A 27244-nucleotide genomic window follows, 5' to 3' on the forward strand; every position below is an offset into this window, starting at 1 on the left:
CATACCCATAACATTTTTGCGGCTGGTTACTTGCATAAGAAGAATGGTCTAACTGTCTTCCTTGCTGATTACTGAACTCATAGCACATCCTGGCTTCCCTCCGGAGTATAGCATATTTCAAGTTTCATTCATAGCCGAATCAAACTTTATATATGAGCCATACCTTTGATTGAAAATATACCGTCGACCTTGCACTTTGCTTGTCTTCTTGCTGGTTTAATCATAACTACTTTAAAGGTTGCACAACTGATGCCGATTTGATGCTGACAGTCAATCTAGGATATCATTTGTATTCCGAGAAGATATTTCCAATAAAATACAGTCAACTGGGAGTGCCATATTGTTTAGATAAGCTTACAAGTATTTGAAATCCTTGCTTCTTCGAGTCCGATGGTGGTTGATGAGCAAATTTCATAAGGGGAAATAAGGTAACACCGAAGGTCCAAAAGAAGCAAAAGAAACAACTCACTTAAACAAAGGCACACAAAAGCATTCAAACTCACTCACAAGGAATGCCATATATTACTGCTATTCACCATAATATGCATGCCTACTTAAGCACACAAATCATGCGAAAACTCCGCTACTACGACCTAACATGCTCTGACGGTGTGCATGAAGATGGATCACGTGTAGAGGGGTTGGTGTAAACATAGCTACACCAAGTGCTGGCTTGGCACAAGTGCCATCCTTGACTGGATCGGGGCGAAGACGTACTCGGTGATCATGTAGCGAGACACGAATGTCATGGCTACATCATCATCAAGAAGACGAAAGGGGACTGTACTCATCCAGGAATAGGTGATACTAGAAGCGTACGCACGCTTTGCTGCGCTGTTTGGTTAAATTGCGTGTGGCTGGGTGGCATTATTTTGTTGATTGTTTTGTTTGTATGGTCTTGCAGTCGAGCCATTATAATAAATATATATAGTTTAGGGATGAGAATGACTCTCAAATATAGAGCATTTATCGTCTCCTGTTTTACATATTCAGCAGTGATGGCATTGCCACCAGAACTACAATGATCTCTCACTAATACATTCAGAATCCGAGCAAAGCTAATTGAGTCCAAAATGGATACATGTCCTGAGGAAAAAACAAAAATGCAATATGGCCAACAATCAAGTAAGATTTTAGCCTCAAGTGAATGGACAACACACTTTAGAAATAGTATGAAATGGCATCTGGAGCAGCATGCTGACATTGCAGATTTTTTATATAGTAGAACATCCACGGTAATAGTGAAAATCAAAGATCAGCTAACTTGATGATACTACGTACGATGATAGCAAATTCACAACATTATAGACAGTAATTCCGATGATGAAGTCCAGAATACTTCTAGGTAGACCCTGTTAGCAGCACAAGCAATTAGCATGAACATGACACAAAAGAATATGAAACCAAAAAAACTACCCAGTGCTTAGTAATGTTGACATTAAATATACTTGCATCTAGAACACCACCATTTTGTATCTTTGGTGATTGGTGCTTAGCAATATCTTAACAATTAGAGAAAAGTTCTCTCATCAGCATTTACAAATACAACACTGTCATCAAACAAAAAAATCGTTTAACTTGATATGAACCTCACTTTTAGGTAGTTTGGCTGCTTGATGCCCATGAACCTCACTTTTTCTCTATATGTCTCATGTATTTTATCATGTTATAAGCCGAGTGGGCAAGTCAGAACGATCTCTCGAGGCCTTTGTAGTTCTGTATATGATACCTCATTAAATTTTCTTAGTTTACCTTTGCATGCATTCAAAATCTATACAACCAGGGATATGAAAAACTGTCAAGTGCCATGAATAAGATCCAATCCTAAATTCTGTCATATAAAAATGCAGGACAATAAAGTATTTCACCTGCAGCTCGGAGAAGCCTTCAACACCCCTTTAGTTACCAAGATGACTTTTGAACAACGCCATGTCGCAGATTGGCACAAGAGGACAAACCGTTGAACATGAGCCATAGCTAAAAGAAGAAAATAGTTCAAATGACAACAACTTCTATAATATGTATTGAATCAATGGAACTTATAGGGCTCTAGCGACATGATTGTCACAATACCGTTGGCTCATGTTATAATCTTCATCCATCAAAGGAGCATAAGTTGTTAGGCCGCCTCCACAGCTGCAATCTGGTCGGCGAACACCTAAAGAAATGACAGCAGCGAGCCCATCTAGTAGATGTGCACTCTCTTCTACAATTCCATCCAATTCTAGATTTGCACCGTGTAGCTTGCTATTCATGTGCCAGAGCCATCAGTTGGCCGCGAGATCTTATGGGTTTCACATCTAGCCTAACCCCAACTTGTTTGGGACTAAAGGCTTTGTTGTTGTAGGCTGCCCCAACACCACCAATTGGAGATCCAACACCATCTTCCCATGTTTAAGACAAATGCACAGTCCAAAGTTGGTGGTTGGGTGTGCCACATATGGAGTTGTCAGACATCAAGTGGAACATTCAATAAAAGAAACACAAATCCATTAGCTGAATATATAAGCCTACACTTTAGCTCTGCAGTAACTTCTTTCAGAAGTTCCCACACTATATATTCACATGTTGCCAGTTTTCATGTATCGTGAAACATAGTACAACGCAATTTCTAAGCATTGTGAAATTTAACATAATAATGATTAGCGACAGTAATCTTGCATTTCTTTATTTCCTTAGCTAGCCCATGATTCCTTAAACTGGAAAACTTGTTGTCTAGATAACTAAAAGTGTTTGGAAGGTAAACTTGACTTCTAGTATTAAGCTAATAAAATTGTAGAAATTCGGATTAGTTTATACCTCCCATGGAAAATGTTGGCAATATGACCTTCAAATTACAAGTCAAATTTTAGCATTATTTTACCTTTACTTATCCACAAAGGAGAAATTTAATTTGACAATGTGAAACTAGTATTCTATAGGCTAGAGGATTCATGGTAACTAAACAACATAACCAGCAATCACTAACTCTAGGAGACAAAATTCCCTTTCAAGATCTCCTAAAAATAACCTTTGCCTAAATTCAGAGGACAATTAAAAAACATCCTGCCATCCACTACCAATTGTTACAAATTTACGGGAGGTAATACAATATAAGATAAAGAATTTTCATAAAATTCAACAAAGATTGGGAGAGAGAAGATATAACTTCATGTTCTGCTGGTGACAATTTGTGGTATACCGGACGAAATAGAATTTCTATTTATTTGTCATATTCCATTGCTACATAGTGAAATGTTGCCAATTCAATTGCATAAGTACAGTCAAAGAACAATTTGTAATAAATAAAGTACTACTTGGTTGGAGTTTTGATAATCGTGGGCTTACCCATGGTACATATGCATCAAATCCCAAAACCCAAATAGATAAGCACCTGCAGAGGTATTAATCCTTTTCTTTTGGTGGTAACACTCAACGACGTCACTATGCTCGAAAAGAGCAAGCACATCCACACACACACACACGTCACCATCGCCACCATGAGCGACAGGATCAGGCGCAACAACCCGTGCCTCGGCGTAGCCACCATGAGCGAAAAGACCAGGCACACCCACCCACGCCTTAGCCTCAACATCGCCACCATGGGACACACCAGCAGAACCATCCACCAATGCGGCGGCTGCAAGAAAAGCAACCAAGCTAACGGACACAACCCTACAAAAAGGGAAAAACATAGACACACCTAGTCCAGCAAGAAACATGCATACCAGCATGGTTGGCGGCTTGGCGCCCTGATGACAACTACCCGGCTGACGATGATCCATAGCTTGTGAGCTTCTATAATAAGTTGCAGTTTCAGACAATGTGGATTTCCTGCATTAAAGGAAAGGAAGCTAAAGATTTTCTTGGCAGGAAGAAGTATTTCCGCAAAACAAAATTTCTATTGGTGATGTACTAAATAAGCATCTGAAGATCATACATTTGGTTTCTAAAAAACTGACAGGAAAGAAAAGGAAAGGGTAGTTAAGCAAAAATTCTAGTTATGTGCACATGGGGATGCAGTGGGCTGCAACCATGGCCGGCACTTGCTTGTTTAGGAGTGTAGTGTTATGGACGTATGGTAGTTTAGTACTTCATTGCAGCCAGCCTGTCAGGAAGAAGCCACTGCTATATGTCACTATGCTTCACTTCTTTTATTCTTTTATTATAGTTAGTAACCAGGCGATGATCCAACATAAGTAAACAAGTGGAGACAAAATAATGAAGTTCTTTGTTATCTACACTCAATAGATAATAATTGAAATGTCACACAATAAAACTTGTTGAATGAAGAATGCAACCTCAAGGGACAGAACAGAGATAAATCAAGGGAAGGTATTCGTTCTTACTTCTTTCAATAAGTATGAGTTGGATCATCCTAGATACTCAAAATCAGAATCTAAAACGTTAGGCACAACATGAACGATGCAATCATGCAACTAGCATTATGTGATTTTATCCATCCATGCCAAATAATACACGGGAGAGTTGGAATTATGTTTTTCTAGCATATGGAGTAATCCTCTACCTTCAGATGAACACTTATGAGCTAAGAGATGACACAACATACACTGCCAAATGATGTTAGTCCACAAGCAGTAGTGAAGCACGCAAACTTCCAAACTGAAAATTGTTCAGGGAGGTCATGAGTACACACAAAAGTGGATGGAGATTTATTTACCTCCTTAAGAAGCATATACAACAATTCCATGCGCGCACTACAAATCTATAACACGTCGAATTATGGTCTACTTCTTCAAATCCGAATCAATGCCAGAATGAGCAAGGTTAAATGATATGGCAGACGCTAACCTTGTTGACCATTGCAGCGAGCGCACTGCCGCAGTGCGTCCTCCTCGGCAGCGTGGGGGCACGGCTAGGGCCATGGAAACTTGTGTTGTCTCCTTTACAGGCTCCTAGCATCGCTGCCGCTCGGCCATTGCCTCACCGTGGAGAGAGATGGGTCAGGTGGCGCGGTAGTGGGTTAGTGGCGGTGCACAGGAGGTGAAGGAGGAATCCTTTCCTGACGCCGAGGCGAGACGAACAAGTGTCGCATGGAACAAATCCCCTAGCACCGACCCGCAGAGGCGCGACTCAGCGACGACACAACGGGGCAGAGGAGCAAAGATGGGTGGGGACCTGGGGTGCGATGCAGCATCGCAGAGGAGGCGGGTGTGAGGGCGGAGGCGGCGACACGACGGAAGGCGAAGGCTGAGCAGATCAAGCTAGGATGGACTGAGGGATCAGGGGCGCTTATCTCTGCTGATGGCGGACACCCGCGGCGTTAGGCAGAAGAGGATCAGGATTAGGGGAAGGAGCCGATAGGTTGGAGAGATCAGCGAACTGACGTGTATGGTCAAACCAACTCTGTCTATGATTTATTCCCTTACAGATGGGGCCTGGAGCGCCGCCTAAAGCCTCGATCAACCGCAGGGCAGTAAATCGTGGGAGCTTAATAACTCTAATGATGATAGAATAGCGGTGGAAAGCTGGGTCTGCTGGCATTGCCCTTTTCTGATAATGAAAATCATTAAGGGTTGCCAAAGTGGCAAGAGGAAAGGCACGTTCCAGGATATAAGGATGTCTACCACCAAAAAGATAGGCGTGGCTGAAAGAAAGATATTGGCGTGTGATACGTCTCCAACGTATTTATAATTTTTGATTGTTCCATGCTATTATATTATCTGTTTTGGATGTTCTATATGCATTAATATGCTATTTTATATTAATTTTGGGACTAACTGATTAACCTAGAGCCCAGTGCCAGTTCCTGTTTTTTCCTTGTTTTAGAGTTTCGCGGAAAAGGAATACCAAACAGAGTCCAAATGGAATAAAACTTTTGCGATGATTTTTCTTGGACCAGGAGACATCCAGAGGACTTGGAGTACATGTTAGGGAAGCCATGAGGCACCCACAAGGACGGAGGGCGCGCCCCCGACCCTTGTGGGCCCCTCATGACTCCACCGACCTATTTCTTCCTCCTATATATATTCTCAAATACCCCAAAACCTTCTAAGGGAGCCTCAAAACCACTTTTCCACAGCTGCAACCTTCTGTACCCGTGAGATCTCATCTAGGGGCCTTTTCCGACGTCCTGCCGGAGGGTTATTCGATCACGAAGGGCTTCTATATCAACACCATTTCCTCTCCGATGAAGCGTGAGCAGTTTACCACAGACCTACGGGTCCATAACTAGTAGCTAGATGGCTTCTTTTCCCTCTTTGATTCTCAATACCATGTTCTCCTTGATGTTCTTGGAGATCTATTCGATGTAATACTTCTTTTGCGGTGTGTTTGCCGAGATCCGATGATTTGTGGATTTATGATCAACTTATCTATGCATATTATTTGAATCTCCTCTTAATTCTTATATGCATGATTTGATATCTTTGCAAGTCTCTTTGAACTATCGATTTGGTTTGGCCAACTAGATTGGTTTTATTGTAATGGGAGAAGTGCTTAGCTTTGGGTTCAATCTTGTGGTGCTCGATCCTAGTGACAGAAGGGGAACCGACACGTATTGTATTGTTGCCATCGAGGATAACAAGATGGGGGTTTCATCATATTGCTTGAGTTTATCCCGCTACATCATGTCATCTTACTTAATGCGTCACTCTCTTCTTATGAACTTAATACTCTAGCTGCAGGGAGGAGTCGATCGATGTGTGGAGTAATAGTAGTAGATGCAGAATCATTTCGGTCTACTTGACACAGACGTGATGCCTATATTCATGATGATTGCCTTAGATATCGTCATAACTTTGTGCTTTCTATCAATTGCTCGGCAATAATTTGTTCACCCACCGTAATATTTTCTATCTTGAGAGAAGCCTCTAGTGAAACCTATGGCCCCGGGTCCATTTTCCATCATATAATCTTCTACTTTCCATCATATATGTTTCCGATCTACAATTTTAGTTTCCTATTTACTTTCTTTGCAATCTTGTACTCTCCGATCTATAAACCAAAAATACCAAAAATATTACTTTACCGTTTATTCATCTATATCAAATCTCACTTTGCAAATAACCGTCAAGGGATTGAGAACCCCTTTATCGCGTTGGGTGCAAGTTGGTGTTTGTTTGTGCAGGTATTCAATGGCTTGTGCATTGTCTCCTACTGGATTGATACCTTGGTTCTCAAAAGCTAAGGGAAATACTTACTCTACTTTGCTGCATCACCCTTTCCTCTTCAAGGGAAAAACCAACGCAAGCTCAAGAGGTAGCAGGAAGGATTTCTAGCACCGTTGTCGGGGAGATCTACGCCAAGCCGAGACATACCAAGTACCCATCATAAACTCTCATCCCTTGCATTACATAATTCGCCATTCACCTCTCGTTTTACTCTCACCCACTTCTAAAATGATTTTCGAAAAGATTTTCCTTTTCTTCGCCTCTCTTCTGTTCGTCTTATCCACTTGCTTTTTGTGTGCTTGTGTGTTGGATTGCTTGCTTTGTCACGATGGCTCAAGATAATGCCAAATTGTGTGACTTTTCCAATACCAACAACAATGATTTTATTAGTACTCCGATTGCTCCCGCTACTAATGCAGAATCTTGTGAAATTATTGCCGCTTTGCTGAATCTTATTATGAAAGATCAATTTTCCGACCTTCCAAGTGAAGATGCAGCATCCCCTCTAAACAATTTCATTGATTTGTGTGATATGCAAAAATTTGTGGATAATGATATTGTTAAATTGAAGCTATTTCCATTCTCACTTCGAGATCATGCTAAAACTTGGTTTTCATCTTTGCCTAAAAATAGTATTGATTCATGTAATAAGTGTAAAGATGCTTTTATTTCCAAGTAATTTCCTCCCGCTAAGATCATCTCCCTTAGGAACGATATTATGAATTTTAAGCAATTTGATCATGAACATGTTGCACAATCTTAGGAGATGATGAAATTGATGATACGAAATTGCCCTACTCATGGTTTGAATTTGTGGATGATTATGCAAAACTTTTATGCTGGCTTGAATTTTGCTTCTATAAATCTTTTAGATTCGGCCGCGGGAGGTACTTTTATGGAAATTACTTTAGGAGAGGCTACTAAACTACTAGATAATAGTATGGTTAATTATTCTCAATGGCATACCGAAAGATCTTCCACTAGTAACAAAGTGCATGCGATTGAAGAGATTAATGTTTTGAGTGGAAAGATGGATGAGCTTATGAAATTATTTGCTAGTAAGAGTGCTCCTACTGATCCTAATGATATGCATTTGTCCACTTTGATTGAAAATAATAATGAATCTATGGATGTGAATATTGTTGGTAGGAACAATTTTGGTAATAATGCGTATAGAGGTAATTCTAATCCTAGGCCATTTCCTAGTAATTCCTCTAATAATTATGGTAATTCCTATAACAATTCTTATGGAAATTATAATAAGATGCCCTCTGATTTTGAGAATAGTGTTAAAGAATTTATGAGTTCGCAAAAGAATTTCAATGCTTTGATTGAAGAAAAATTGCTTAAGATTGATGATTTAGCTAGGAACGTGGATAGAATTTCTCTTGATGTTGATTCTTTGAAACTCAGATCTATTCACCTAAGCGTGATATCAATGAGTCTCTCAAAGCCATGAGAATTTCCATTGATGAGTGCAAATAAAGAACTGCTTAGATGCGTGCTAAAAAGATTGGTTAATAAAATCGTGTTCTTCTAGTTTTCGTGAAAATAATGATGAAGATCTTAAAGTGATTGATGTGAATCCTATTGAATCTTTGTTTTCCAATATAAATCTTGATAAAGATGGGACTGCAGATGAGTCAACTTTTGTTAAAAGGTGTCCCAATGATTTAGAGTTTTTAGATCCCGATGCTAAAATTGATAAAAGTGGGATTGGAGAGGTCAAAACTTTAAGTAGCAATGAACCCACTCTTTTGGATTTAAAGAAATTTAATTATCATAATTGTTCTTTAATAGATTGTATTTCCTTATTTCAATCCATGTTGAATTCTCCTCATGCTTATAATCAAAACAAAGCTTTTACTAAACATATCGTTGATGCTATGATGAAATATTTTGAAGAAAAGCTTGAATTGGAAGTTTCTATTCCTAGAAAACTTTATGATGAGTGGGAACCTACTATTAAGATTAAGATTAAAGATTATGAATTTCCATGCTTTGTGTGATTTGGGTGCTAGTCTTTCCACGATTCCAAAAACTTTATTTGATGTGTTAGCTTTTTGTGAATTTGATGATTGTTCCTTAAATTTGCATCTTGCAGATTCCACTATTAATAAACCTATGGGAAGAATTAATGATGTTTTTATTGTTGAAAATAGGAATTATGTGCCCGTAGATTTCATTGTTCTTGATATAGATTGCAATCCTACATGTCCTATTATTCTTGGTAGACCTTTCCTTAGAACGATTGGTGCAATTATTGATATGAAAGAAGGATACATTAGATTTTAATTTCCGTTAAGGAAAGGCATGGAACACTTTCCTAGAAAGCAAATTAAATTGCCTGATGAATCTATTATGAGAGCCACTTATGGATTGCATTCCAAAGATGATAATACTTAGATCTATCCATGTTTTATGCCTAGCTAGGGGTGTTAAACAATAGCACTTGCTGGGAGGCAACCCAATTTTGTTTTTCTTTTTTCTTTTTAGGTCCTGTTTTGCTTTAAATAATTCATTTAGCCTATGGTTAGATGTGGTTTTTATGTTTTAATTAGTGTTTTTGCCAAGTAAGACCTTTGGGATAGCATATGGTGATAGTTGATTTGATCTTGCTGAAAAACAGAAACTTTTGCGCCGAGTGACATAATTGATCTAAGCTGCTGGAACGTGATAAATTCTTTAATTTTGTACACAATATTAATAAACAAATTTTTTAGGTCGTCCATAGTTTTCCGAATTTTTGGAGTTATAGAAGTATAGGGGGATTACAGAATACTACAAACTGTTCTGTTTTTGACAGATTCTGTTTTTCGCGTGTTGTTTGCTTATTTTGATGCATTTATGACTAGTATCAAGGGGTATGAACCATGGAAAAGTTGGAATACAGTAGATATTACACCAATATAAATAAAGAATGAGTTCACAATTGTACAAAAAGTGGTGATTTATTTTCTTATACTAACGGAGCTTACGAGATTTTCTATTGAGTTTTGTGTTGTGAAGTTTTCAAATTTTGGGTAAGGATTTCATGGACTATGGAATAAGGAGTGGCAAGAGCCTAAGCTTGGGGATGCTCAAGGCACTGCAAGGTAATATTCAAGGACAACCAAGAGCCTAAGCTTGGGGATGCCCCGGAAGGCATCCCCTCTTTCGTCTTCGTCTATCGGTAACTTTACTTCACTACAAAAAAAAGACACTTCCGTGATGATACATGTTTCTCACAGTAGGTCACGTTTTCTGTCATGCATGTACATCCATGATGATTTTATGACAGAATCAAGATAGTCATACATGTGCTGTCGTAGAAGTGTTCCATGACATTATGAAAATTATCATCACGCAAGTGTCCACTTCCATGACGATAAAACGCGCGTCATAGAAGTGCTTTCGTCAAGGGTGACCGACACGTGGCATCGACCGTAACGGCTCGCCGTTAAGCTATCGGGTCCGATTTTGGATCTGATAACCCATTAACAGACCGGACCAATGGGGATTTTCCACGTGTAAATTCTCATTGGCCGGAGGAAACACGTGTTGGATCACCGCTGGGACAGATCTCATCCACTCATTAGACAGGAGGCGCCTATGATACGTCGACACGTGGCACGGCCCAACAGAGGCCCATTCCGGTGAAAAGGCCAGGCCTGCCAAAATAAGCGGGCCGACCCATTAGCGGCCTACTTGAGTCAGGCCCATTACAAGTACGGCCCATGAAAGGCCCATTCTAGATTCGACAATTTCCAGCCCATCATCAGTTAAGCCCATTAACGGCCCACTATGTTTTTGGGCCCAATTGCGGCCCGAGCTTCTTTCTGCCTGTTAGCAGCCCATCGTCCGTTCCAACCCATTAATGACTCGGAACGTCTTTCGGCCTTTTCTTAGCCCATTCTGCAGTTGGGCCAATTCTAGCCCGCTGTGACTTTAGGCCTGTCCTCAGCCCATTCGGTAAATGGGCCAACTCTTAGCCCATTTTGTCTCTCGACCTGTTAAGGGCCCGCACAACAGTTGGGCCTTTGACTTTAGGTCCATTAGGGCCCATGTTCTGCAGGGCATCATTTCAGCCCAACACGACTTTCGGCCTGTTAAAAGCCTAGTTTGCAAATTGGGCCTCCTCTGGCCCATAACACTTTCGGCCTCTTACTCGCCCATAAAGTAAAAGGGCCAAGACAAAATTGACATTTATTTGGGCCTACTAAAGGCCCACATGCCATTTCCATTTATACGACCCTATCGAGCTTTAGGCCTGTTGACGGCCTGCTAAGAGCCGTTTTTACGGTGGGCCCATTTGGGATCCACTTAATATTATTTTGACCAGCCCAATTAAGGAACACTTTGACTGCACATGTTTGTTCATTTGTATGGCGTCCAGGAAATGTTTGGGCGTGTTGGCCCCCGTTTCAACGATATAGCATATTCAAGAATTATCCTACTCTATACTATCGCCTCTAAAAACATACACTATACAATAAAAAGCATAGAAACATAGAATAATCCTACACTATACAATAAAGAAATTATAGCTGAATATACCCATTGGGCATTATAGTTCGGCACCAGTGATTATAAAGCATACACAAACAACAAATTACATACACTGGACAAATAAATCTCATACATCATGGACACGCATCAACATAACTTACCATTTGAACTATAATCTCTTCAGAAAAAAGGATTGGCCGGATTCAGATAGCACAAATTTCAGTCTGCAAAATCTCCAATTCCTTCGTGGTTACCTCAGTGTCTTGTTTCATTTTTTGACTCCTTCATCTAATACATGCATGTACAGTCTCAACTTGTTGATTGTATGTTGAGAATCATGTACACATTGTCTTGCCACCTCTAGTTGATGCTCGAGAACATCAGCACATTCCAATTCCAATCCATAATCATTCGGTAACGGACATGCCGCACTGCTCGTAGTTCTTTGTGTTGATGTCACTTCATCCTGAAATATTTCTGTAAGTACACATGACTAGGGCAAAAATATAGTTACAATAGTGAAGTGAGCAAGACATACTATTTTGTACATGGCAAAATAGGACTAACAATAATGTTACACGTCATGAAGCATAAGCAGGTGATATTTTAAAAATTATAAAAAAGGTTGTCTGTGCAGCCTGCATACAGAAATCTCTCTTAGCTCACCAGAGGAGCACGATGTTGGGGCCCAATCCGAAACACAGACAAGTTACAAATTTAGACAACATGTTGCGTATAAGTAAGCAAGCAGTTGGCCATTCTGTAGCTCAATTAAAGTCTTAGGGAGCATAATGAATAGCAGAGGGATTCATATAAACCTACTACAACAAGCAAAACTATGCAATCATTAGCCTAGTATAAACTAGATTGTGAGCCTCATGCAATAATAGTTGGTTAATAGACTTCAAAGCTTCAGGCACACTTCGCCAGAGTAACTAAATGGTAAGGCCTTTAATTATGTCAACTAATAGTTATACAAGTACCCAACATCAGGCATCATTGTTTGGGCATCTCATTAACTAAGGACAAATAAAGCAATTGAAAAGAGCAAATTAACTATGCTTGAAACAAACAAGGAATTGAGTTGTTGAGTTGGATAAAGTGACTTACCTTAACTGGTTGAACAGGCTTAGTGCAGCTCCTACTTCTCTTGCAAGGCTCCTTCCTAACATTTTGTACATGGAAATCCTCAATCTTATCTTCATTGCACCCCCTCTGCAAGGTGACACAAACTAGTTACTCGTCTCCTTGGAAGATAAATATGCATACTTTCCAGTCTATGAACAACACAAAAGGATGAGATTATAACAAAACAATACCACATAATGAAACATGCCACATCTCTTACACTTGCACACAATGAAATGAGCATTTACTATGTTTCCACTATGTAAAAACTAGGCATACCTTCGAACTGGATCTCCAGGTATTCTTGGAGAGCCTACTTTAGTGTACAGCCAAACCTTTATGTCACTTATGAGTTAGACAAGGCCCCACTACAGCAGCCCTTAGTGTTTAAATCATTGACAAGCTCTGTTAGAGTGTTAGTTCAAGAACAACAAGTAATCAAAGCAAACAGTGCTAGTATGGCTGGCTGATGCAAACAACAATTGAACATATGTGTGAGAAAATCTTACATATCAAGAAAAGAAGCAAAGAAGGAGGCTTAAAGACCATCACTTGACTGACCAAATGTAAGGGGCATTTAAACATCATGTGCAACGTATGAACTAACATAAGCATTGCATATTCCATATTCTACAATGGAATGCACATGTATTAGGTTATGCCATATATGATGATGCATAAATCTACACTATAGCAGGCATGAGTGATTCATCATTGCATGCACAATTGAATTGGAGGTTAAGGGCCAGTTCGATTCCGCCTTTTCAGGGCTTATTGTCAAAATAAGCCATAAAAGATGTAAAGAAGTCATTTTTGAGTTATGGGCTTGGGATTAACTTATTTTGCTTTGGAGGGGGGTGTTTCGGGTAGAAGCTCACTAAAAATTAAAGGGAAGGGGAATAGTGAAATGACTCTGTTGTCTTCCTATATTACACTTAAAATGCAACTGCTCACTCCCGCGTCACACCTGACCCTCAAGTAAAAACAAACACGCAAGCGTTCATTGCCCTGCCCGCTTGCATCTCCACTCCCCTTTCCCTCTACCTCGATCCCCTGCCTGCAGCCCTAGGGTTCCTCAAGTGAGCCGCCGCCTCTGGTCCCATCTGGCCTGGTCCTCGACGATGCTCTTTCCAGCTAGGCTACATGGCCTGCAGGTAGGGGCAAATCTCCCTGGCTTCTCCTCCCTCTAGCGCCGCCCCTCATGCTCATGGTCTCCAGTAGCTGCTCCACGGTGGTCCGTCCAACGCACTACTCCGGCGGGCGCCGCACAACTATGGCTGATGCCACACTGCAGCAAAAGGCACGTTATTCCCCCTCCCCTCCTCCCAGGCCATGGCCTTGAGGTGCTGTTGAAGGATGAGCTCATCCAACAAGGTGAGGATATCCTCTGATTTTTTGCCAAATTTTCATTCTGATCCACTATACGATGAATTGCTATGAGTTGCTTCTGCTGCTGCTATATGATGCATTGCTATGAGCTGCTCCTGCTGCTACTATATGATGAATTGCTATGAGCTGCTGCTGCTATATGATGAATTGCTATGAGCTGCTGCTGCTATATGATGAGTTGCTATAAGCTGCTCCTGCTACTGTTGTATGATGAACATCTATGAGCTGCTCCTGCTGCTGCTATATGATGAATTGCTATGAGCTGCTCCTGCTGCTGCTATATGATGAATTGCTATGAGCTGCTGCTGGTATATGATGAATTGCACACTGCTACTGCTGCTGTTGTATGATGAGTTGCTATGAGCTGCTGCTGCTATATGATGCTTTCAGGTGTTGCTATTATATGATAATAACCAGCCACATGGAGCATCGAATTTCAATAAATAATTGTTCTTCATTTAAATGTGGGTCATGCGTTCTTCGTTTAAATTAGGCAATGGGATCTCTATGGAAGACATTGACCAAAGTAGATTATGCCAAGTAGATGGTATCTTTGTATTTGCATTTTGAACAAATAGTGATGGTCTGTTTTCCTATCATATTAATTACTGCACTGGGTTCAATTTGTGATGTTTGCAAGTCAAATTATTTTTCATATGGGCAGCAAAATGAAAAAAATACAATGCAATCTTGACTTTTCACTGATCATACCAAAGGTAAGCTGGAAAGGAAGACAATGAAAAGAACTGCTTGGCTTATTACCTGGAGCTTATATTCAAATGTGCTTATTTTCTTAGGATAACTCGTAATAACTGTCCCTAAGAAACTTGGCCAATAGAACTAACATACAAATAACATGTCACGATGATTGCAATGGAGGAGTGACCTACCATAGCACACTGTATAGGCTCACCGCCACCTCTTTTTTTTGCGATGTTCCATGAAATTGCCACATACATCTTGTACTTTTTCATTATGTAACCCTGTCTGCAAGTTGACAGGGGTAATTTCAGACAGCTCTACATGATAATGCATGGCATATCCCTTGCACATATTTAAACCACCTATTAATGATTGTGTGCGTAGCATAAACTAGCCATGACTCCGTGTGCTGGACTAGCATGCACTCTAAGGGAGCCTAATGTAGTGCACTGGAATTCCTACATGCCACCTACGATTTTGTGTAATGTACTGCCTCTCTTCCTAAATATATGTCTTTGTAGAGATTCCAGTATGGACCACATACAAATTTATATAGATGCATTTTCGAGTGTAGATTCACTCATTTTGCTCCGTATGTAGCCTATAGTGGAATCTCTAGAAAGACTTATATTTAGGAACGGAGGTACGAGGTAGTATCATGTTTGACATCTACATATCTAATTTAGCAGCGAGTAGTAGAAATCATTGTCTGCACAAAGGGATTACTGATAAAAAATCCTAGCAAAGCACGCTGGCAGGCACACAACAATACAAGAGAGAGAGACGCACTTACAAGATCATAGCAATGCCTCAGTCCAGGATCTTGGTTGGCCAAGCTGTTAAATCCAAAAGAAACATCGTCCTTGTAGTTTTTTCCAGCTGCATAAAGGTAACAGCGACCTGTTAGTATATTTGAAGTACATCGGGTAGGTGATGCTGTACGGGTTTAAAGGTGACAAGTACCTAGGTCGTGGTGCGTGGTTGGCATCATGCCACACGGTGGGAATCAGGTTAGAAACGTCAAGGGTGATGACGCTGTGCTGGTTGTCGGGGTCCGGTAAGGAGATCCAGAACCGTCGAGTAGGGTGTTTGTGGAGTGGCTCCGGTAGGGTGGACTATGGTGTGGGCGAAGCGGATCTGTGGCCGTGGACAAGGGCGTTGGTAAAGCTGCTCTGGTGGTTGGGTTAAGGATGGTGTCGACGATGCGGATCTGCGGCCGTAGACGGGGCATCAAAAGTTGCTCCGGTAGGTTGGATGAGGGTGCGATGAAGCAGATCTGTGGCCGTGGACTTGTGAGTTGGCAAAGCGGCCCCGGTAGGGTTGAGAATGGTATAGGTGAAGCTACTCCGGTAGGGTTGACAATGGTGTCGGTGAAGCGGCTCCGGTAGGGTTGAGGAAGGTGTCGGCAAAGAGGATCAAAGGCCGTCGGTGGGGCGGCTTCGGGGGGGGGGTGTGGAGGAAGCGTCTTCGGTGGGGAGTACGAATGAGCCGCTGCAGATGCGCTGTGGTTGACGAGAGTACCGGCGAAGCAGATCCGGCACCGTGGACAAGGCCGACACTGAATGGGCTGTGGTACAATGGTGGATGAGTAGTATACTTGTTTCTAGTGGAGGTGGGAGGGGTAGATGCGGCCGCAGAAGCAGATCCGGCGAGGTGGACGCCGCTGGCAGTGAATGGGCTCTGGTACGCTGGTGGATGAGCAGTCTAGGGTTTCAAGAGGGGAGGGGTAAAAAGGCCGATGAAGTACAGACGACGTGATGTAAGATGCTCTGGTGCTGTGGAGTTAGTCGTTTTTGCGGGAGGGGGAGAGGAAATGGGGTGCCGTGTGGTGGGGGGAACCGGAAGTTACCAAAGCAGCCCCGACCTATTATATAGATGAGGGCGGTATTGTTACTGTTGTTCTCCGTGCACCAAGGATAAAAGGGGAATTTCGCATGCTAAAGACTAGGTGGCGGAAATTTTAGAAGGAGGCGGGAGATTTTGCCGCCCGCGGGATAGTTCGTATCCAGTTTCAACTAATTTTGGACCGTGCTAGCGGGAAGGTCATGCGAGACTGTGTACACGGGGCACGCGTCAGCAGTTAATAACTGGTGTGAAGTCCACCCCAGAAAAAGGCAATAACTCGAGATGATGCGCCGATAACTTGGACGTTCACACGGGCGCGACCAATCGTACGGGTGTAGAGGCGCGTTCACAAAAAAGGGATCAAGCGCTCAGCTTATGTATTTCTCGTGTAAATAGATAATTTAGTGCCATTGGTTATTTACTTTAAACATAATGCATTGACGTGTTAGTGTAGGGGCGCACAAAAAGAAATGGATATTGTAGTGCCACAAAAGAAATGGATATCGTAGTCCGCTAGTTAAAAGTGTTACCTCATATGATTACATAGCCTCCATTTCATAAATTGCGTACCCGTTGAATTCATATATGAATATTACATATAGTACTTCATAATAGAACCTTAAATCATTGAAGACTAATGAATTTGAATGAGAGAGTAACAATGGTGCATGTACATGATAGCTACATTGGTTGTTTGAAGAAACATCACTGTAACTTTGGCATGCACAATTGAAAAGGTTTATTTAGATAGAAAAAATGTGATATGTGAGTGTCCAATCTTTATAACGTTGAATCGATATTGTACCTTTGGCCACGATACGAAGTAGATATTGATTTATGTTCAAGCGATGCACGTCCACGGTCGCTAGATAGTGATAGGTGAATAAATTGTGCAGTATCTCTCACACGCATACATATCTCATTTCCCCGTGGGCATCGGAATCACACACGCGCACTTCGTGTATTTCTCTCCCTCCGTCAAGGTTAGAATTCGTCTTTCTACCCCGTCCTACAAGTCCCTCACATAGAAACACACACACTCTCTTTGTCGAACATGCCCACCCCTTTAATTCCGCCCACCCACAGAGCCACTAATGTCTCAACGGATAATTATGTCTCTCACACATATGCCTAAGGTTAACTCAAGTTTCGGAACCATATGAATACATATAATGGGATTCCAGCAGCGCACCTTTTGTTTTGAGATCTCGCTCTCTCTCTCTCACACACACACATAGACATTGTTTATCGCTTCATTTTCTCTGGCACTTGCATGCACACCGTTTGTTTATCTCCGTGATGCTTTAAGTATGCATCGCACACATCCTATCTACCTATCCCTTAATATAGATATGGGTCACACAAACTCCTTCTCCCTACTAGCAAGATGCCCATGCATTGCACGGAACATCAAGATGCATTTGTATGATTAGTTTATCTTGTGGGAGAAAAAGATGAGTGAGGGAATGCCTTATTTGCAAATGTGGAGAGAGGTGTGGGTATCTTTTTGCAAAATTGCCATAGTTTCCTTCCTATCCGTCAGATATAAATCGTATGGCCTATATTGCAGGATGGCAAGAACACCATCATCACCAACTCTATTTTTATAAGAGTAAAGATATGTAAGTGTCACTACCCCCCCCACCCCCCCCACACACACTTCCCGATACCAAAGGAGTAGGGTGACACCTCAATCTTGATACTAATCTATCGACTGGCTTCTCTCTCAAAGACACACACACACACTACCCGACACCGAAGGAGTAGGGTGGCACCTCGATCTTGAAAGTAATCTATCTACTCCTCTTTCAAACACACACAGATACACACACACACACACACACACACACACACACACACACACACACTAGTTGTGCCTCTGTGCCTACCGCGCACACTATCGATACGTCTTTCTCTCCCTCCCTTCCCCACCCAACCCCAACAATGACAGCAGAAGGGTGACAATTCGATCTGATCTTAATCTGTCCATCAGTTTCTCTCTCAAACATTGTGTCTCTGTGCCTCGCTCAAACACACGAGATACGTCTTTTTCTCCGTAGCCCCCTCGATATGTAGACTTCTCGTGCGCGCATAGTTGTAGTGACGATGGCGCTAAACCCAATGTGCCTTGTTTTCACCAGCCTCATGTGATAGTTTTCACCCTGATTTTTGTTAATTAACAAGACAACCTTTTCTTTGTTACTACTAGTGAATCTGAAATCATTCGGGACAGGCATATAATATATCACTTCAACCCAATTATCCCAGTAACTAAAAGAAACTAGCTAGATGCCCGTGCATTGCATTGAACATCAAGATGCATTTGTATGAGTAGTTTATCTTGTGAGAGACTAGCAAGATGCCCATGCGTTGCACAAAACATCAAGATGCATTTATATGAGCAGTTTATATTGTGAGAGAAAAGGATGAATGAGGGAAGGCCTTATTTGCAAATGTGGAGAGGGGTGTGGATATCTTTTTGCAAAATTGCCATAGTTTCCTTCCTATCCGTCAGATATAAATCGGACGACCTATATTGCAGGATGGCAGGCACACCATCATCACCAACTATGTTTTTTATAAGAGTGTAGATGTTACTCCCACTGTGGGTAATCTCAGTGTGTGCTTTTCATCGTTCTGCGAGTTGATGGGACACATCAAAGTTAATACGTAGTAGTATTTAGTAGTCTCTCCAAAAAGGGCCGACCATGTCCATGGCTACCATCCCGTGCTCAGTCATTGAGTACGAGCACTATTCACATGCCATCGAGGAGGAAAAATATTGCGTAGCACTAGGAGCCATCTTAGTGCACGACCCATTTACGCACTACTTATCTCAATTTTCTTGGATGACACGTGCACCTTGATGCTAGATGTCCCGCGTGTTGGCAAAAGGATGAACAAAATGCGGCGGGCTGGCGTTTTCGCCGTCTATTGAGGTCGGTTAACTCATCACATGTAACCGACTCTTGGGTGGGATAGTTTTTTTGGTGGGTTTGGGGCAACTTGCTCCAATTTAACCCTCATGTTTGGATACTTTAGGGCTATTTGAGCCCCAACTAGCTCAAACTAACTGTAACCCATGGATCCAAACAGGGCCAAAGTTAGTCTCGAAAAACGCATTAAGCCCTATATACATGGATAGATGGAGTACATGATACTAGCAAACGCTCACCATTAGTAGTAGTTCATTGGTTGGTTTCGATTTTTTGATTCAGTTGTTGTGCTGCTACCGTCCAATATTCATGTGTGGTTGTTTCTAGAATAAAAAGGGGGTACCCCTACTTATGTTACTCCCACTATGCCTAGCCTATGGTTAGTAGGTGACCTTGTGCTTGGCTCTTCGCCTCTTCCGGAAGTTGAACAATAATGATGGTACTATAGTAGTACTTCTGGCAATCTGACACCAAATGAACTGCTGCATGTCCACCGCTTGTAAGCAAAAGTTTCTCCTCGTGCTGCGAGCCACCGCGCACACATTGGCGAGGGAGAATGCATAGTAAGCAAGCTTCTCGTCGTTCTGTGAGTTGACGGGACACATCAAAGTTATTTAGTATGCACTCTCTCCAAAAAAGGGTTGACCATGTCATGGCTACCCCCATCCCGTGCTCCGACGTTGAGTACATGCACTATTCACCTACCATCGAGGAGGAAAAAATATTGCATAGTAGGTTCCATCGAACTGCATGACTTACTTACGCATTGCTTATCTGATTATCTCCATTTTCTTGCATGACATGTGCACCTTGATGCTAGATGTCTCACGTGTTGGCAAAAGATGAACAAAGCTCACGTAAAAAATGAGTTGAAGAACATAGATTCCCGACAACCGAGAAGGAGCAAGGAACCTTGCGCGTTTTCCCCTATTTTTTGCCGCCTACCCACCTATAAACAAATAAAAGAACATGAACTCTTCGCTAAACACTAGAGACGATACAGCAGGATGCTAAGTTGAAGATGTTTTACAGTTTATATTGATAACCACACAAGAAGCCAGGCATGTACAAGACGCATGCAGCCACGCATGTACACACGCCAATGCACTAACTCATGCCGATCCAACTCATGCACATACGCGCGCAGCATGGAGCACACAACGCACGTACACAACACATGCATGCACACACACTCGGCCGCAGAATGCACGTGAATAACACATGCATGCACACACACTCGACTGCATGGAGGCGTGCGCCATCTGTGGCGACGTCCGATTTGTCGTGCTACGGCGAAGCTCGCACACAACAGCGCCTACACATCTCTTGCAACACCTCTTTGCCGTCGTTGCTCAACGACTAGTCGGAGATGAAGACGACCGCAGCCTCGGCTTTAGAGCTAGCACCGATGGAAAAGCACGCACGCTGCATGCACACGAGCACGTACGGAGTGCCCACGACGTGGTGCGTCCCTAGTCGCCTCTACTCCTTCTGCGCACATTGTCTATCAAGGCGGCTGCATGCCTAATGATGATGTGGGTGAGATTTTCTAGGACTCAGATGATGACGAGGAAAATTATGGGGATTGGGCTCTCATGCAAGAGCCTAGTTATATGCGGATTCCTAGACAAATAAAATAAATGTGAAGAAAGAGAAAGAGAGAAGGTTGAAAAAGGTACTAAGTGATGTTATAGCCAACCTTGTAGCCCACACTACTATATGAGTGACTACTAGCAATGTGCCCGTGCATTGCAACGGATCCAAAATAGAATAATACATGTTCACAAACTTGAAAGAAAAACACTCTAGTTTGGTGTATATATCACTAAAAATATACTCGTATTAGGTTTCACTCAAAATATATTCCTTGTGGCTATTTTGATGAGGTGGGGGCGGATGTGGTTGGTTTCAAGATACTAAGGGGTTTCTGCAAATTGGAGGAGAAAAGTGGGGTCTTGTTGCAAAAATGCCACGACTTACATCATAGTCGTTAGATGCAGATCTGATGGGCAGAAATGACGGATGGCTGACACACCATCATCACCAACTGAGTCTTTTATAGGATTAATTATATGATTAGAGATAAATGATGGCTATACATGACATGGCAGTTTCTTATAGCCATCAGCTGGCTATACTATTAACCATGCTCTTAGGCTGGTCATAGTGTAGAGTAACTTAGACTAGTGGCATGCATATGACACTAGTCTAAGTTACTACATCCATAATGCAAAGTAACATAGTAGTAGTGTCATACTAGTTGGCTTCATTTATTACCTTATAGACTCATCCTCGCTTGGAAAGCGCTGTGTTACAGTAACATATTTTTTCTCGAATATGCATGAGCGTGCATATCATTCATTAAAGAAGAGAGGGGAAAGAGCCCCTAATCCACGGTTACAAGCTTATTTACATGCGGAATTAATCGGCACCACCCTAGTTTCTACTCCCTCCGTTCCATAATATAAGAGCGTTTTTGACACTACACTAGTGTAAAAACGATCTTATATTATGGGATGGAGGGAGTACAATGGACTACTCGCTTGTGCCCCACACTACATATTATGTTACTCTAAACACATCTCTCCTCATTAAATACATGCCACATAAGCAAACTTGTCTTGGACTGCGCTATGTTACTACCTAGGAGTATGTTACTCCCACTATGAACTGCTGCACGTCCACCGCAGCAAAAGTTTCTCCTCGTGCTGCAAGCCACCGCGCACGCGTTGGCGAGAGAGAAGGCGTAGTAAACAAGCTTCTCATCGTTCTGCGAGTTGCCGCGTGTTAGCAAAAGGATGAACAAAGCTCACGTCAATAAAAAAAGAGTGGAAAAGCATATATTCCCGATGACCGAGAAGGAGCAAGGAACCTCGTGGTGGAGCGTCTGCACTCATAATATTTTATATTATTCAGCGATAGAAAATCAACCATTCATCTCCACAGTGGACTGGAAGAGTACGAAACACGGCAGCCCAGTGTAGTTACATCATACTACATGGCTAACCCACGGTATCACTATTTTTCTTGGCCTCCGTGTGACACCTAGCTCTAGTAATCCAGCAGCCCGTATTGCTTCTCGCTCCTCGTCTCTCTCAAAGTGTGGCGGACTGGCATTTTTGCCATCTATTGAGGTCGGTTAACTTGTGAGAGACTAGCCAGATGCCCATGCATTGCACAGAACATCAAGATGCATTTATATGAGTAGTTTATCTTGCGAGAGAAAATTATGAACGAGGGAAGGCCATATTTGCAAATGTGGAGAGGGGTGTGGGTATCTTTTTGCATAATTGCCATAGTTTCCTTCCTATCCGTCAGATATAAACCAGTCAGCCTATATTGCAGGATGGCAGGCACACCATCATCACCAACTCTGTTCTTTATCCCTAACTCCTATAAAAGACTCAGTTGGTGAGGATGGTGTGTCTTCCATCCGTCATTTCTAACCATCAGATCTGCATCTAACGACTATGATGTAAGTCGTGGCATTTCTGCAACAAGACCCCACTTCTTTGCTCCAATTTGCAGAAACCCCTTAGTATCTTGAAACCAACCACATCCCTCCCCCACCTCATCTAAACAGCCACAAGGAATATATTTTGAGTGAAGCCTAATACGAGTATATTTTTAGTGATATATACACCAAACTTGAGTGTTTTTCTTTCAAGTTTGTGAACATGTATTATTCTCTTTTGGATCCATTGCAACGCATGGGCACATTGCTAGTAAGAGTAGAGAAAAGGATGAATGAGGGAAGGCCTTATTTGCAAACGTGGAGAGGGGTGTGGGTATCTTTTTGCAAAATTGCGATAGTTTCCTTCCTATCTGTTAGATATAAATCTGATGACCTATATTGTAGGATGGCACGCACACCATCATCACCAATTCTGTTTTCTACTCCCTCCGTTCCTAAATATTTTTCTTTTCAGAGATTTCAACAAGTGATTACATACGGTGCAAAATGAGTGAATCTACACTCTAAAATATGTCTACGTACACATCTGTATGTGGTACTCCATTTGAAATCTGAAAAAGACTAATATTCAGGAACAGATGGAGTATAGGAGTAGACATGGAGATATATCTCCAGCATGGTAGTCTTTAACTTTAGATTTTTATATTATACATTACTTATTCCACTACTGTACTGACAGTGGAACCCATAGAGTACTTAGAATACAAGATTAAGGATGGACTTGTTTCTTTTTAACTTTCTGTACGAAGCTGTAGCCACCCCGCCAGTCACGTGTACACTGCACATGCAATTAACTTTTTATAGAGGGAGAATCATACACGCAATTAACTCAAATGGTTTGGATGTGACTCTATTATTTCCAGCATAAGAGCATCTCCAACGGCAGCCGGCAAATTTCCTCCCGCTTCCTTCCACGGAGGATGACACCAAACGCCAGCGGCATACATTTTCACAACTCTAACCAACCAGATGAAATTCGTGCAAACACTGGCTGTTTTCATATAAGCATGCATGATTTCATATAAAAAAGTTGGATCTTCATATAAACAAAATGGATTTCATTACATTTACATGAACTAAGCGGTGCTAATCTGGCTCTCTTGGTATAATTAATACTCCCTCCGTCCGGCAATACTTGTCCTAGAAATGGATGTATCTAGACTTATTTTAGTTATAGACACATCCAATTTATCCATTCTTAGAACAAATATTTCCCACCAGCAAGAGAGGGAGTACCTAATCTAAATGGCCGCCCGCGGATCCATTGTCTTCCTCATGTCTGGCAGACACTTGCGGGGTCGACGAAGGTCCTCAGAAGAGACGAAGCAGCAAGGAAACCACCTGAATGTGCAGTCGTCGCCTCGGCGGTGGCCTTCATGGGACCCAAGTGGTGGCGACCTCCTGTGTTCTACTTCTCCTCGATGATGGCGGCGGACACGGAGAAGCTGGCCACCGACTCGTCGCTCTCCACACACCCGGCTTATGTCTTTGCCCGCATGGCATTGCCACAGGCACGGGAAGCGTGGCCGCAGGCACGGGAGGCGAGCCCACAGACACGGGAGGCACGGCCACTGCATACACTGGTGGTGCGGTACGACGCGGTAGCGACGACGCCCGTACCGGCGTACTCGCTGCCGTGCCGGCGTGGAGCAACTCGCCACTCCTCATCGAGCTGAACTAGAGCGGCGAGTTGCTGAACCACGCGCCGGATTGGGCCAAGCGAGGTTGATGAAGCACCGAGCGGCCTCGCCCATACCCGGAGGGCTCAGCTGGCCACCCAGCCGAGTAGTATGCCGGAGAATGGCTCTTGGGAAGCCATCGGAAGAGTGGAGAAAATGGTGAAGGAGGAGATGGGGGAGCGACAGAGGGGTGTGATTCTTGCCCGCTGTCTGTATGGCCTCGTTTAAATAGAGGGTGGACGGTAGGAGCTTGGCCGACGTCTGGCCTAGTTTAAACTGAGGGAAGACGAGAGGAGCTCGGCCGGTGTTGCGTTTAATTCTGGCCCGCTCATGAACGGACGTGTGGCCAGAGTAGGTTTCTTGGTTTGCATGCGGGTTTAACGGAGGGGTTTGATGGAAGCGAGGAGGCATGTTCAGCCGGGCGTGCAGCGGGCGATGTAGTACTATTTGATTTGACAGCAGGCGGCATAGTTCCCGATATGGATTTAATGCAGACGAGGGAGGGGTAGCGGTTCCCGAAATGTTGAACGACCAATGGTGCATCCTCCTTCAATTAGCATCGTGCATGCATGCGGGAAGTAATGGGAGGAGGACTGGGAAAAGAGGCTGCACGATGTAATGCAACGAGTTTGCACTCATATAAAGGCGCCCCTCCATTCCAATGCATCTACCACATCATACGCACCTAAGCATTTGCCTAAGCACCTACACTAAGCGCAAAAGTGCTCACTCCAAACCCATGGCGGCGATGTGCGCGAGCGGCAAGCGGCTGGGCAATATGGTCCACGAGGCCGGCCTACGACATGGCACCGAGGATTGTCTCCAGACGGTATTCGCGACCGGCAGGTGGATGGCCGCCGTCGACGCCAACTACGGCTCTCAATTGGACTAGATGATCATTGCCACCACCAACAAGTTCACCGTCCTCAAGAAGCTCGGGGACGACATCGCCGTACTCCTCCAGCCCGCGCGCCCGTGCTCCTCATTGCCTGCCACCCTAATCGGCCTCCATGGGCCGGAACCTCTTTCAAGCACTGGTGGCCCTGTGACTGCCCGCCGACGCTATGAAGAATGTCCACCTAGAGGCCGCACTCGCCGCGAGGCGCCTCGCCCTGCAAGAATTTGTCGACCTACACATCCACATGTACGAGCAAATCATGTACATAGGTATCTACAAGGCCATTGAGGACGCTACGACATTGGCCTTCCTCAACCGCCTAGAAGCCTTGGATGCCTTTGCGGGGAAGCACCTTGACCTCGCCACAAAAGCCGCCGCTCCTTAGCCATCGGTCGGTGACCCGGTGCACTAAGTTGAGGAGGAGGAGGTCGTACGTTGATGGATGCATCTTTCTTCTTGCCTCATGTGACCACCACTGCGATTGCATCATCGTGGCCTTAATTCTTATTGTGTTATTGCATTCTCGTTCCAGTCAATACCGACATGTGCGATCCCTTTGCTTAATTATATGCATCACTGTAACTAGTACTCCATCCGTCAATTTATTAGTTGTGCTTACCTTTTCCATCAACTTCGTGCAATGCATGTGCATCTTGCTAGAAACACTAGAACATGTCAGACCGCATGTGACCAAATCGATGATGCGCCAACCTAGCTACTACGTACCCTGCTTATCTGGCGGAAATAGCCCCGTCCCCGGCCCTAGCATTTCCAATCGTTATTTCTATCTATCGATCGTGCCAAGGAGCAGAACCAAATGTTACAATTTATACATTTTTCTCTACTCCTACTCCTATAAAAGACTTAGTTGGCGATGGTGGTGTGTCTGCCATCCGTCGTTTCTGACCATTAGATCTGCATCTAACGGTTGTGAGGTAAGTTGTGGCATTTTTGCAACAATAGCCCACTTCTCTGCTCCAATTTGCAGAAAACCCCTTATTATCTTGAAAGCAACCACATCCCTCCCTCACCTCATCAAAACAGCCTGAGAAATATATTTTGAGTGAAAAGTAATATATTAGGAGTATATCAAAACAAGAGTGATTTCTTTCAAGTTTGTGAACAAGTACTACTATTCTACTACTTTGGATCCGTCGCAACGCACGGGCACGTTGCCAGTAAAAGGAAAAGGCCTGCCGCGTTCGCGTCGCACCCCCACATGCCCGGGAATCGGGAGTACTCCACGGCCCGTCCGGCACGCCACATAGCTAGGGAAGGCGTGTTGCCTAGCATTTTCACTTTCATGTGGGACCGCCGTTGAGCAAACTGACCATTGGCAAACTGCACCCCGCCTGCCGCCGGGTTGGAAAACAGAAACGAGGGGAAGATCTAGCTGTAGCACGAAGCCAAGAAATTTGGTGTCTGATGGGGCTCGTTGATAGAGTGTTATTTATTCATAACTAGCAAGATGCCCATGCGTTGCATGGAAAATCAAGATGCATTTGTATGAGTAGTTTATGTTGTGGGAGAAAAGGATGAACAAGAGAAGGCCTTATTTCCAAATGTGGAGAGGGGTGTGGGTATCTTTTTGC

General features: G+C 43.0%; 1 long non-coding RNA gene across 4 annotated transcripts; it reads right to left on the minus strand.

Moving 5' to 3' along the window:
• Nucleotides 1-958: 958 nt before the first annotated feature.
• On the minus strand, nucleotides 959-5335 carry LOC123061235 (uncharacterized). Of its 4 annotated transcripts, none has more exons than XR_006428802.1 (6): nucleotides 4792-5335; nucleotides 4550-4602; nucleotides 3708-3813; nucleotides 2074-3619; nucleotides 1869-1977; nucleotides 959-1352 (listed from the first exon to the last, which is right to left on the minus strand). It is a non-coding gene; the product is annotated as an uncharacterized lncRNA (long non-coding RNA). The 4 variants fall into 4 exon arrangements; XR_006428803.1 differs by having other exon boundaries at nucleotides 4508-4602; XR_006428801.1 differs by lacking the exon at nucleotides 4550-4602 and adding an exon at nucleotides 4661-4705.
• Nucleotides 5336-27244: the final 21909 nt, after the last annotated feature.

The sequence above is a fragment of the Triticum aestivum genome, chromosome 3A (genome assembly GCF_018294505.1).
Source record: "Triticum aestivum cultivar Chinese Spring chromosome 3A, IWGSC CS RefSeq v2.1, whole genome shotgun sequence".
NCBI classification, from domain to species: Eukaryota; Viridiplantae; Streptophyta; class Magnoliopsida; order Poales; family Poaceae; genus Triticum; species Triticum aestivum.